We start from the raw sequence: 15,441 nt of genomic DNA on the forward strand, positions 1-15,441 counted from the left end.
CCGATCAAGATTGATATCGAAAAAATTTTTGAATGAGATTTATATCAAGTTAAATGATAAATCCTTTGTACTGTGATCTTTAGCGTGATAACTCTATTTTTTTTATTATTGAAAAAAATAAAATAGTTATAATAGAATATTGATTATATTGAAATTAATTGTAGAAAAAATCCATTCGGATGATCAATTAAGAAAGACCTATATGATGAAATAATTAAAATTTTTAAAGATAATTTTTAAAAATAAAAATGTTTATTATATAAGACATAATATATACTTGATAAAATAAATTTATAAAATCGTTTTTAGTCCATATTATAATATGGACTAAAATGTAAATATTAATGAATATGTTAATTTAAATACACATATATTCATTATTCATCTTGTATTCGAATAATCGAAATTGTATCGTATAATGCAAAGGATTAAATTTTTACGATTATTCTCTAATAATGAAACAACGAACTTGATAAATTTTCCAATTTTATTTTCCTCAAATGGTACTCGTAACACATTTAATTTAACCTAACCTAACTTTCAAGTATATATTTATTTAATATTCGCTAAATACGTTATATTGAGTGAATATCCAACTCGAACGTGAATTAAAATAAGTTGAAATTAAAAACTGTGATCTGCTGATCACGAGAAATTCTGTGACATCTTCATCTCCGTGAAGAAATCGGAAATTTAGTAACCTATGCGTTCCGATCCCGTTGTATGATATATGTGCGTCCCGTATATCGATATAATCCAATATTAGGGTGATTTCGTGGCACCCCATCTCGAACGACACGAAGAACTTTCGTTCCGCGGAGGGCAAATGTTTTAAATCGACGGGCAAAGATTGGAGGGAAGAAAGCTGGTATTTGCCACCACCCTCATTTTCTTCTCATTTAAACACTTTCGCGCTTGAAATAGGAAAATTTAATAAACAGCAATTTTAAAAGCAACATTTGTATATTAAATTTCGGATAAATGAAATTGCTCGATATTTGAGACGATATTTCATTATAAATCTCATTATAAAAGATACTATAATAATTTTAAGGCAGTATTTTTAAACTAAATTAGATTTATTATTATTACTTAATTTATTATTATTTTATAAATAAGAATTTTATACACAACTTGTTAAGTTTTAAACAGTTATCATGCAACAAAGAAATATTCTTTAATATTTATCTTCATAAAAGTGAAATGTGACTCATATACGTTTTTTATAGTAATTATGATTAATTATGACTGAAAGTATCACATATGTTTAAATTATTTTATAAATGTTTATTGATCAAAATTTTATTTGTAATAAACAAACTGTAGCGTATTTCACCCATCAAGAATTGTCTAAAAAAATATATAAAAGTTAAAGTATTGTATTTGTCTTATTGTTATCATTCTATAAATAATGTCATTTTAAGGAAAGAATTTTTAATTCTCTTTCAATGATAAATTGTTTATCATTAAACAAATAAATTGAAAAAAAAAAAAGAAATTAGAAAGTTGGAAAAATTAAAATTAAATGAAAAAATGAATGTACTATGATAGCAATGTAAAATATCGATGATAATTAATGATAATTAAGCGACAAATAACAGCCGCGACGAATATAACGTAAATTCAACGCGTGTTAGGGTGTTGAAGTCTCTCGATGCGTACGTATAGTACGGTAATTTTAATTATGAGATAGTTCACTCCGATGTCGAGTTTCGCGCGGAGAAAATTACTGCACGTGGAAGGGGGAGTTGAATCCGGTGGATGGGGTAACAATGTATTATGCGTTCCCCTGTCAACCCCTCACGTTAACCGCAAACCCCTTCTATTCACCCCCAACAATTCGTTAACTGCTATCGAATTGACTTTAACCGGCCATAAGTCGAGAGCGTGGAACCCCGCTCTGCCTTTGACGAAAGTTTACAATCGGGATCGTTGGTAATTGTATCTCTCCTTCCTGTAAATAATACAAAAAAAATTTATAACAAATGTGTATTAATTCTATTCTACTTTTAAACTGAAAAAAAAAAATTGAATTACATACTACCAATTTTTTAAATTTTGGAAATTTTGAAATCAATTTTTTCCTTTTCTTTTTATTGGATCTTCTTTTAATTGTAAATTTGAAATATTATAATAAGATAAATTGAAAGAAGATTTAATAAAAAGAAAATTATAAAAAAGTAAATTATAGCCTTGTTATATATATATTGAAAGAATTTTTTAAAATTAGAATGAGTAATTCTGACATTATACTTCTCCACGTGACATTCGTGTAGATATGAGACCCCCTTCGATTACGTATACCTCGACGATAAAACCTCCTTTGCGTGGATTAGTCCGCTCAATCAGGAAATATACTTGGAGCCCCCATAAACTTCTCCCGGCGTGCAAACCCCTATGTGCGTTCTATGTACCATCCCTCTATGTGCTTCCCTTCTTTTACGCATTCTCGTTGTGCTGATCGCACATACCGACAGATAAGAATTTCTATCTTAATTGACACACCGAATCAAAAACATTTCTCTTTAAATTTTGTTCGAAAGAATCGTTCTTTAACTACTGGAATTTGAGGAAAAAGTCGATCGTTTCAAGGAGATCCATCGTATAACGACAAATATGTAAAAAAGTTTTAATATAATCAAAAATAATGTGTTGCATTAATAACCTAACATAACCTAACTTAATCTAATCTTGTTGCAATGTTAGACTAGTGATAATTTGTTGTTATCTATAATATAAAGAAGTATCTCTAATGAAAATAAATAAGATAAGCATTTATCTTAAACAAAATATGCGTTATATTATGTGTGACGTATTATAACGAAAGAATTAAAATCAAAATAATTAATTGTTTTAAATATTTTTCCATTTGAACGATTATTTAATCTAATAATTATTTTCAACTTTTTCAATTTAATTTCAATTTAAATCTTTCACGATATGATTTATTTTATATAAAATTTTTTTCCTTACATTAAATCGTTCAAATTTTTAAACTACAAACAGAAAGAGAAGTTACACAAACAGAAAGAGAAAGAGCCAGATTCGATTTCGGATGTATTTTAAAATCCATGGGGCTCAATGTTCCGCGAAATACATCGCTCCCTTCCAATCGGTCCTATAATACAGATGCCGTATAGATGGCTACAAATCCCCCGAAACTCTTCATATCTATAACCTCTTTTCATTCTCGACAACAAGGGCTCACACGCGACAGGGTAGTTTTAAACAATTCACCCTTCAAACCCTCCCACGTGGTTAACTTTATTGCTACTTCCTGGCGTATATCATGGAAAGCACTTCGATTTCGTTTAAGTCGGTAAAAATTTGATAATACTACTGTACACTATTACTATTATTAGATTCACTTTTAAAAAATCTAAAAGTCAAAAGTAAGATAAACACAAAAATATTAGTTATATTTATGTTCACGTTAGATGAACACGTGAGACGGAAACAGAACTACTCACTCTCCTTTAATTTCATTTCGTTTAACCTAAATTTTAATTGCTTATAACTCATGAAAAATGTTTAATAATGTTTTATCTTAAATAAAACAATATCTAAATAAAGTCAATATAAGAGTTTCGTTTAAACTCAAATATAGAGATAATGATTATATTTAATTGGATTTGAAAATCTTTCGATAAAAAAATATCAAATTTTAAATTTAATATCTTTAAATAGAACGACACCTATTTATATTTATATTTATAAACGTGAGAGTTTCTCCTAATTTTGCGTGCAGTCAAGTCATACACTGTCGTTCATTCTTATACTTACTTCGATTCGTATTTACATCTTCGCATGGTATCGTTGTTTGTTTCGAGTTATCAACACACGGATCTCTCATCCATTGGATCGAGTTGCCACGAGATTCGTCTGCAATGATGTTTACGATAAGCATAAATCCGCGAAAGTCTTCCGAGTTGGGATTCGAAGAATTGAACTTCCGACGTTTAGTTCTCGAGAAGAGTTGGCTTTCTGATCCCTCTGTCACCCCAGTCGTATTCTTCGAAACCGAGAATTCGAGACACGGCCTGGGCGGATCTGCGCCGCGCTCTTTTAATCGTAACTTGCGGCCCGATAGTAAGCGGGCCAAACTTAACCTATACGGGAGGTCTATTTTTATCGTTCCCGCCGATAGTACAATCGTGCGTTTCCGTATTTATGGCAGAGTGAATAGAAAAGACTTGGAAAGGGTCCTATATAAACGGTATCCCAGACTTCTCCCTTCGTTACTGTCCATTTCGATGATAACCGTTTCAAGACTTCGATCGAAGAGAAAGTTCGAATCGTTCTGTGCTTAAACGTTGCATTGACGAATAGCGAGTTTGCGAAAGTAATCGCCTCTTATGTGTGCGTGCTCATGCGATGATTGGTCAAACGTAATTTTTTCGAACCAATAATGTATTTGCTTTTAACCGTTCGAGAAATGGATCTATTCCTATCAGAATTAGACTATTGCTCATTATTCGTTATCAAAATCCTTAATATTGAATCCTTATATTCATTATATTTTTTAGAAAAATAAAAAAATATTTCGATATTCATCTTTAAGAATTTTTTACTACACGATACATTCCATAATTATTTTTCGATAAAAAATTAAATTTTTGCTTAAAATTTTATTTATTTATTATATCGAAAAAATTAATTCTATTTTTATTTATTTTTCTTAAAAATGAATTAATAATGAAAAAAAGTTTCTTCCGTATACGTATGATCTCGAGAACGTTTTGAATGTTAATCTCTTTACATTCTGATCTAAGTATGAAACAAACGAATTGTATGCGCGAAGCCTTTCGAATAAAAGCGACAAAAGGGTGTCGGCTAAGCGGTCAGCCTAGCTACACACACTGGTTAATGTGTAGACATTTGGTGTTCACGGCTGTATCAGAGCAAAGAATGAATATTCAACGGTAAACAGCGGGCAGCAGCGGTTTGCAAAGGGTTGTACGCGGAGATAGAGAAGGGATAGGAGGCAAGGTGGTTCCTGGTTTGGCCAGCAGGGGAGATCTGCCGTGACTTGTGCAGATATAAACGTGGCCACGGTTCAGAGGGGCGTTGTTTACGATATTACATCTGTAATACCCGGTCAAGTGGGCAGCGTCCACCGGTGTTCCGTAATCTCTTCCGTGCCAGGACTTCGTTCCTAACCAGATACAGCACGTCGAGCTACGGTAATGGTGGTGGCCTCGTAAGTGCATCGAGGATAGTACACCGTGGTTTAATACTTTCTCAAGTATCTGCTGCAGTGTACGCTGCCTATGCGACGTAACGTTGGGGCATTATATTTTCAGCGTTATCAGAAAGAGGAGAATAAAAGATAAGACGAGAATTTAGGTTTGTTTGATCAAAGTATCGGTATTCGCGAGGATGGACAATTTGATCTTTTGGAAATTAATAGAACGATGCGTAAGATAATTTTGATGAGAATCGTAAAATTATTTTTTTTTTTTATTATCAATTAGAGATTTGTTGGATATATGATTTTACTAATAATTTTCTTATATATATAAAAAATGAAATATTTACTGAAAACTTGAAATAAATTCTAATGTACGCGTCTTAAAATTCGAATACATTTTTCGAAAATATTTTTTTTTAACCTATATTTAGAGTGTTTGTTCAATGACAATTAATCACACAGTTATATATGAAAGAGAAAGGATGATTTAATTATATTTAAAAAAATAGTAATGACAAAAAAAGTACTCGTGAATTCTTTTCTCGTTTTTTTAGATTTCATTCGAAAGAATAATATTAACCGTAATCAGAATTGCTAGATTCGATTTCTCCTGTAACTGGCAATTTACTGTTAATTAATACAGCGATTTCACCGATACCAACTGTCCGCCTTAGAAGTCAATGGCCGAAGGACAAACATCGGTGTAGCTAGGGAGGACGATGTTTTGATTCTGGCTGTTATAGGGAAGACATATATCACTGGTCCACCCTATTGCTATAGATGCTAGTAGTTAGGGTGGCGATGTTGGGCCCGAATGGACATGCAGCGATTTATTGCTACGTCCGATATATATAATTATTTAAATCTTTTCCAACTATCATGGCTTCCTGCACATAAAATTTGAGGCGAATATTTGGGAAAAATTTTAAATTTACTTTATAAAGATTATTCGAAAAACAATGTATTCTTGAAACACAAATATATATATATATATATTATGAAAATCAATTGTGATGTAAAAGTTTAAAAATTGACTTTATAATTTGATCTATTACTTCTTTTAAATTTTATTTTTATTAATGAAGCATTAATTTTTTTTTTTACTTCAAATATTATTTTCACTATAATTTCCATTTCATAGGACAAAATTTACTTTGACGTGTAAATTCCTCGCATGAAAAGCAGAAAGGCGTGTAAACGTGGACACGAAGCGATCTTGGATGTTGGCTGGGAAGTCCGGTAACACGTTTCCGTTATGGAGATTGGTTCTGCTGACGGAATACAAAGCGCGTGTGTTGCATGGGATATAGTAATGGCGAAACTAAGGACACGAACCGCGTATATCTTGAACAGATCCGTCTCGAGTTTATTGAGATTGACACTTGCCTTTAACATATCGAAAGATCTTTAAATTGAAGTTTCACCTTTTGTTACTTGGTTTCGATTCGTTCGATTATTAAGCGGATCCGTATTCTTTGAGGTTATGTATAAATTTAAAAATTTCAATTTTATTTACTCATGAATTTACAACTAATAATTGTTTTAATTATCTTTGGTTTTAGATTCTTTTCTATGAGCTTATAAATAAATAATGAAAGTATATTAAAATCCATAATAAAAGAAAAATTATACGAGATACAGTCCTCTCTTCACAATGCCTCGAATTCAACTAACGAATACTTTTCACAGGCAATGACTTTCACTTTAACGTAGTATCTATTATTATATAATATAATAAGAAATAATTTTTGAAAATAATTTTCGTTCGTCGATATAGTTTTTTGATCATGTTATCGAATATATTCAATTTTTTAACCTATGATTACTTTTCCATATTACTTTATTTAGAAAATTGTATCAACCAATTCAAGCAAAAATTAAATCTGGATATTGTAAATAAGATATTGTAAGTTGCGTTTCTCTATCTGTCCAAGATTAAAAAGATGTGTGAGAAGGAGTTACGATGCAAAAGAGATCCGCGACGATTCGCAGCGAATACAAAGGGGGGGATCGATGGATCGTCTAAGGCCGTGTCTGACAGGAAAGTCGAAATCTGTCGGTGGCAGAAATATTCGAAGCGCATGGCGTATTTCACGCCTAATTTCTCGCGAATTCCGCGCTGAATATTCTTCGTTCTCGATCTCATGCGGGCCACGTGCCATTCATCTCATAGCCGGCTGAATCTTTGAATCGCGGTTTCAGTCACTTTAATCTTTTTTTTTTTCTTCTCCCATTTTTTTTATCGTTTTTTTTCTCGTTAAATTTTTTTATTTATTAGATTGTAGATTTAATTTCTTCGAATTTTTCATTATTATAAATGACAATCATTATTTTTTTTACATATATTTAGAAAAATATTCAGAAAAATAACAATTCATTGGCCAGTTTTTCAGTTTTGAAAATGACAACAATGAAATTTACATCTAAAAAAGGAATGTAGAATTTATTTTATTTAACCCAAAAATTTTTAAACATACAATTATTTTTGTCATTTGGCGAAAAAAAGAATTATATCAAACTTTGATATTATTTTGAATAATGTCAAATGTATCCAAAATATATATACATTTCATACACAAAAAAATATATGATAACAATATTGACAAATTTATTTGAAAATATTATTTTGAATAATGTAACGTTAAACGTGTCTAAGATCTATTTATACCAATTACTTAATATGCAAAGACAAAAAATTGGAATATCTAACAAGCTCTGAATTATTATTTTAAAGATTTTCAATAATTTTCACATCAAAGATCTATTTATATTAATTTCACTTAATATGTAGTACATAACGAAGAAGAAAAAATTGTATCGTGTATACACCACAAATTTTAAAAAATTATTTGAAAATATTGTTTTCAATATTATTTTCATATCAAACATGTTCAAAATTTATTTATACTACATATGGAAAAAAATATAATCACATATATGTCACAAACTTTAAGAAAGTAATCAAAATTTATTTATTTATTTGTACATGCCACAAACTCTTTACAAAATTATTTTAAAATATTATTTTGAAAAACACATAATATCAAATACCAAGATCTATATCACTCAATATTATAAAAAATTAACAAAAATTTTGATAAAATTATTTCAAAATTCCAATTTCGCTTGATGAAGACAAAAAAAAAAAAAAAAAGTTTGACAAAATTATTTCGAAATATTATCTCATATACAACCCCTAAGATCCCGATTATATCAGCATGAAAAAATATTTGGCGACGAGTATCGTTCGATTAACAATAAAAAGCATTCGGCTTGTGGATATTTCGGTCAGGACGCGCGTTGTACTTGGTGTCGTCGGTTCACCCCATATTTCTTTCAAACCCATCCCTACCATCCCTACACACGTACGCACACCAGCCCAGAAATTCATTAGGGGTATCAGATATTTCTGGTGGGTGGTTCGCGCCGGAATAAATCATACGCGCGGCGGGCCACGGAACCGTTTTGCTTCTTTCGGCGCATGCGCGATCTATCCGTTTTATCTGCTCTATCCGAAAGAAGGGTGAAAGATGAGTAAATGGACAAAGTGGAGGGGCGAGAGAGACAGAGAGAAAGGGAAAGAGAGGGGAAGGGAGGGAAAAAGGAGATAGAAACGCGGAGTAACTGGACAGTATGAAAAAAAAAAAAAAAAAAAGAAAGAAAAAAGAAAAAACGAAGAGAGAAGCGCTTAATAGCGTAGAAGGAGGCAAAGTGCTAATAATAATATTGGAAAAGAAATAGTGAAAGATGGAAGAAATTATCTTGAAATAGGTTAAATAGGTTAAATAGGTTAAAGTAACGAAGTGTATACAAGTGTAAATAATGAATGAAAAGAAGGGAAAAGTGAATCGATTAAAAGTGAGATTAAGAAAAGGAAGATAAATTGAAAATAGTAAGTGATATATAAAATAGTGAAAGAGTTATCTTGAAAACAGATTAAATATTTGGACAAAATGTAGCAATGAAGAAAAGGAGGGAACGAATGCAAAGCGGTGTAATATCGAAGAATATAACGAAAAATAAAACAAATCGATCAGGAGTGAAGAAATCTTAAAAAAAAAGGGAACAAGAAGGAAAGGAATAAAATAAAGAAAAAAAGAGGTATAACGTTGAAAAAGACTGAGAAATACTTGAAAAAAAAAAAAAAGTCGGTCAAAATGAACAAAACCTCGAATGAACAATGAAAGATTCGACGGATAAGTAAAGTGAACGAAGATGAAGAAACGAAGGAATCGATCGAAAGCAGAGAAACTTTGAAGACTAAATAAAATAAAATTATTACTATAGATGTACATGGAAATACAAATTAATGCAGTAACGTTGAAAAATAAAATATCAAAAGAAGACGAATGATCGAAATGAAGAGAGGAACTAATGCCGCATATTTCGAGAGAAAGAGAGAGATATCGGAAGAGAAACAGAAAGAAGAGGCGAACGAATCTTTGGAAAGCGTTTACGTATAAGCGAGTATGTAAGAAGAAAGAAGGCTAAACGTTTGAACGTGATCCGAGCTTAAACCATTCCTCTGGACACGAAGGAAATCTCGTTACCGACTCGACCGACCACCCCCCCTCCACTAGTCAATCCAACAGGAATATATGCTTTATACACAGAGGAAGCATGGTCGAGATCTAAGAACCTCCTCCCTTCCTCACTCTCTCTCTCTCTCTCTCTCTCTCTCTCTCTCCTTTTCTTCATCGGCTCAATCTTACCGGCATTCGTGACCGTTCGAGCGTGGGCAGCGTCTTACCGTGCCTCCATCCGAATAGATTGAAATTAATTTCGGTATTGCGATTGAAAACTCGATGACCGATACCGACGGATGGACGGATATCTCTCCCCTTTAAAGGCGAGAGAATTATCGTATTTCGAACGATTGGACGGATCTCTCTGGCAAGGAATGGAGAATTTTCTTCTCAAGAATTGTCAAAGTGACAAGGAGGGGGATTCGTGGGGATTCGTTTCCGAAATATTTGTTGCGCGAGGATGAACGATGGATTCTCTTCGATTGAAAGTTTCAAAAAGTTTGGAAGTATTTTTAAAAAAGAGATGTAACTAACATAACATTTTTTTAATAAAAAAAAAAAAAAGTTTTTGAAGAAATTTCGAATTCTGGAACTGGAAAATTTTTGAAAAAAAAAGTTACGATCGTAAATGTGACGTTTCAAGGTGAATGATAGGATGAGAATAGGGATGTAAGAAATCTTGAAATTTTCGATTTTTTCTTTAAAGAAGCTGGAATCTTTTTTGTTATATAAAGAAGACGTAAATTAAATTTATTTCGAATATATTTTAAATATATTGATAAAGCTAATGATAAAAATAGAAATGAAAATAAGAAACACTGAGAAAGCTTCGAATCTTTTGTAAATATATTTCGAAAAATTCTTCGAATTTCAAATTTCTTTTTGATAAACAAAACATTTCGTAGATATAAATCTACGTACAAATCTTGGAAACTCTTCGAAAAAAAAATTCTCGAAACTTCTCTAAAAAAAGCTTACAAATATATATGTTTATATAAACGAAACGAAAAACGATTGAAAATGAATGAAATAAATATATAAGAAGATGGAAGAACGATTGGTTGATTAAAGCGATAAAACGTTAAACAGAAAAGGGGAGAAAGTTTGAGGGAACGCGAATATAGGAGTCGCGAATTATTCGTACATTACCGAATTCAAATTAATTTCACGCGGCGCACCGTAAATCAAAGCTCGCAGCTCTATAACGGGTGGGCCCTAAATCACAGCGCGGTAATTGCACCACAGCGCGGTATACGTAGCGGAACTAGCTAACGGACCACGGTATTGAACGGAACAGTTTCTTCCGTTGAAAAGAGATTAAAGACCCGATCTTTTTCCCCCTTCCTCGCGTGCCAATATATGTACATATATATATATATATAAGTGAGGAACCGAATAAATATCAGGAGCGATGAAATTATAAGAGTGTTTATTATTGTACGTATCAATATATATATATTTATATATATATATATAAAAGTGACAAACCGAATAAATATCAGGAGTGTATGAGATTATAAGAGTGTTTATTATTGTACGTGACAAGTGAGGCAAACATCGAAGAATTTAAATGATATATGTGCTCGTATGAAAATAGTGTAAAAGAGTATAAAATAAAATTTTACATAAAACGTGACGAATGAAATGAAGTAAATGTTGGAAATTTAATGTATCGAAATAATGTATAGTAATTTCTATTTTAATGAAGAATAAGTAATCAACAGTTGCGAATATATTTGTAACAAAAAGAAAGAAATAAAAGTATGAGTGAATCAAGAAGATTTTTTTAAGAAAATTTAATTCCATATTAATTCGATGGCGAGAAAAATTCTTGGAATGGAAAAAGCGTAGCAAAATTTTCTAATCGGATATTTTCCTTTTCATTCGAAGATTAATTTTCGATAAAATTAAAACTTCCGCATTGAAACACTTACGAACCTTAAAATGAAATATTTTCGAGTTATAGTTATATAGAAACAGGCGCTTTTCAATTCTCTTCCCAGTGAAACGCGGTGTATTCTACGTTTTCACGGAACAAACGACGCGAGGAGGTTGGTTAACGAGGAGGAAGGTGAGATTTCGCGCGAAAGCACGTCAACCCGATATATTGGAGCGGAGCCGGGTCAGTTTTAAAGGAAAAAGGTAGAGAAAGGGCGGGAAAAGGCGAAGGCGCAAAGGGCCGTCTTTCAACAAGGCTAATTTTTTCGCACGACCCCTCTCTGTATCAAGATCACGTATGCCATTCGCCTCTGGGCACGATTCTGGTGAAAATTCATGCGTCGTATTTCTACATTCGCTTCTTATCCTTTCTTTCATTGACGGAAGGGGAAGACCGAGCGATCTCTTTTGCTCGAGAAAATATTTATCGGAATTATTATATCGATTTATGTCTCTTTGCATTTCTTCGTTGTCCATCTTAGTTATTTCTAAGTCAATTAAGTCAATTAAGTCAATTAATGGGATTAATTTTAAATGCATTTTTAATTTTTCTTGTGTCTTCACTCGTTTTCAGCATAAATCTAAAACGTATTAATTTAGAATTGTGACTATCGATATATCAGTTAACGACGATAAAGACGAGTATATAGAGTTAAGTTAGGTTAAAATAGATGTAAACTAGACTTTTAACCATTGATTATCGATATGTTATTAACGATAAAATCGTTAAGACTATCGATATATCGTTAACGAATAAAGATGAATATATAAAGTTAAATTAGATTAAAATATACTTAAAATAATGACTATCGATTATTAATAGCTTTTAATATAAGGATACATAGAGTTAGATTAAAATAGACATAACCTAGAATTATAATTGATTATCGATATGATTATCGATATGTTGTATATAGTTTTTGATATATCAATAATAAATTATGAAATACATATAAAGTAATTATTATTAAAAAAAACATAGAACCTTTATCTTTAATAAATTACATACGAGAAATATATAAGCTTACCATATCGATATCATCGATATTTTCGAACGTATCGAAAACGAAACATCATCGATCCACCAATACTTCTTAACAACGTATAACAAAACTACATCAACGACAAATATTTATCAATAACTTAGCACAATTACAATCTCTATTCCAATCTAATCTAACCTAACTTCTCAACATCGAATTCGCAATTTCTCGTCTAATTACCAACTTCACGTAATCTCGTCCCCTCTGTCGAGGATAACGTGGACTCCTAAACATCCTTTTTTAGGAAACGGAATCCAACAGTCGATGCAGTCGATCGTCGTCACTCGGTTACGCAGGATTGCCCGAGACTCAATGACGACTGACGAGGTTTGCCAAAAGGATGGACGTAGGCTGGAAGGAGAATTCTTATTAAAGGGGACGAGGAGCAGTATAAAGAGAGAGAGAGAGAGAGAGCAGAAAAGGAAGATAAAGAAAAAGGGTGGGAAGGGAGGAGAGTGTGGCTAGTGATTGGATTACAGTCAGGGAGTCCCCGTGGACTCGGCAAATGACCGGGACAAATTGCCCCTCGCCTTCGGGAATACTTATATATCTGGAGCGATAGAGTGTTCGCGTGTCCTCTCAGGTCCTGTTGCCTTGCTCCTGTGCACACCCAGTCTGTACGTTCGTACAGTGGTTACGAATGGCAAAAGTTGGAAAAATATCCAGTGTAAGATGTTTCGACTTGATTTTCGACAGAGGTTTGGATTTAAGAATATGCGTTCGTATTTTTAGGTTATGTTTCGATGCAATGTTAAACTCGCGAGAATAATGCAGCTTTATTCGAGAGATTTGGATTTAAGGATTTAAGAATGTGCGTTCGTATTTTTAGGTTATGTTTCGATGCAACGTTAAATTCGCGAGAATAACGCGAGAGTTTTATTCGTAATGTTGGACAGGAATATTTTCAAAATTTTATTTTGAAATTTTAATCTTCAAGAACGATGAACGATTACTCGAACGATTACTGCAATGTATTCTTCGTACTTGTGTTTCTGAAAAAATTAAAATAACATTGTCGATCTCAGTGTAGTATTCATTTGATCAAAAATAATCTCAAGAGCAATTCTCGAGAATGCTTCTTTTATTTTAATTCTCAAAAAAAGTTAAAATAAAGATCAGTCAAAAGCAATTTTCGAAAATTTTAATCGCAATCCATTTATTCGAAAATTTTATCTGTTCAAATCCTTATGTATTTCTGCTTCTGAAAAAGTCAACATCTTATAATCATTCTCAACGCAATGTTCATTTATTCAAATATAAAACAATTCTCGAAAATTTTATTTCAAAATTCTCATATTCTCTAAATTCTGTAAAAATTTAATCACAACCAGTCGTGATATTCACTCGTTCATAAACGCTCTCAAGAATAATTCTCGAAAATTTTCTCTCTCGAAATTTTACAAATACTCACAGTCTAAAAAAAAAAGGAAGAAAAAAATAGTACCATCGTTGATCTCGTGCACTGTACGGTGAAACAAGCCAGGAAATATGTCCAGCCCGGCAAGGTGGACACACCTCTCGGATGCGGCAATTCCATCCCTGGTCCGGGCGTTTCTCACCCCCTACTACTCTTCTTGACGTAATAACCTGGCGTTTACCCATTGTTTATAGTCGTGGAGGATCGTAAATCGCGCGCTGGTAGTTATTGCCGGCGTATGCATCTTCGTGAGAATTCGAATTTCTGCAGCTATAGATCGATAGAGATCCGTGTATCTAAAAATGGTGGATAACTGCATTGTTCTATTCTTCATTCTCTGTGTATATGCAAAACGTTTCAGATATTCAAGCTTAATGATGCGATTGCTGAGGTGATTTCGACGAATTTTTTCCTTTGCAAAAATTTTCGTTTCGGTTTAGTTAACGAATTATTAACGAGAAACGAATTGGAGCGCGAACGAATGGTAGCGTTGGGTGTGAACCGCTCGCGAATCGCCAAAATTTGAACAAAAAGAAAAAGAACACGAATAAGTTTAAGAATAAAAACTTTCGCAAAAGTGACTTTTGATTACTTTCAATGCAGTGCAACACTCGCGATAAATAAATATTTTTGAAGGTAATAGTTTTATTTTCAAGTGAATTTTACATATAGAATATTCATAAAAATATCTGAACAAGAACAAAGAAATTCATCTAATTGTGATTTTTAATGAAAGTATGTATATACGTACGCATGGCGAACATATCAAGTTATCAAGTAATTTATTTGTTGATGAAAAATCTTTTTAAAGTGAAATCAAGCCTAAAGTTTCAACATTTTTTATTTTTTAAATATAACTTTTGCCTGGCGATTTCCTTCACAATAGTATGATAGAGCATTAAATTTTAAATATTTAAAATTATGTTTTATCTTTAATATATAATAATTATCATCAACTTGTTCGAAAGCAGTTCAGAAATCGTCAATTCACTTTTGTCAGTTAATTTTCAGAACATCACATATAGCAAATATACGCAAAAGGGGAACGACGACGACGGTGACAGTAACGAGTCTCTCAGGAGCTTTGCGAGAGTGTCGAAACGCTACCGCTGCCGAATCCGCTGATGGTCTTTTTACATACTATCCCTATGGTGCTTCGCGGAAAAAAAAACAACGATGGTTAAAAAAAACAACGTGTAAAAAATCGAGAGCAGTGTGACTCACCGAAATCGTATTTTTTTTTTTTTTTTTTTTTAGAATTAAAATAAGATATCAATAGAGGTTTGTAAAGAAGGATTTATTCTTTAACATCTTTTAATATCTTTA

This window comes from Apis florea, unplaced genomic scaffold, assembly GCF_048593485.1.
Source record: "Apis florea isolate Af1SG1 unplaced genomic scaffold, ASM4859348v1 contig_3203_pilon, whole genome shotgun sequence".
In the NCBI taxonomy this organism is placed as follows: domain Eukaryota; kingdom Metazoa; phylum Arthropoda; class Insecta; order Hymenoptera; family Apidae; genus Apis; species Apis florea.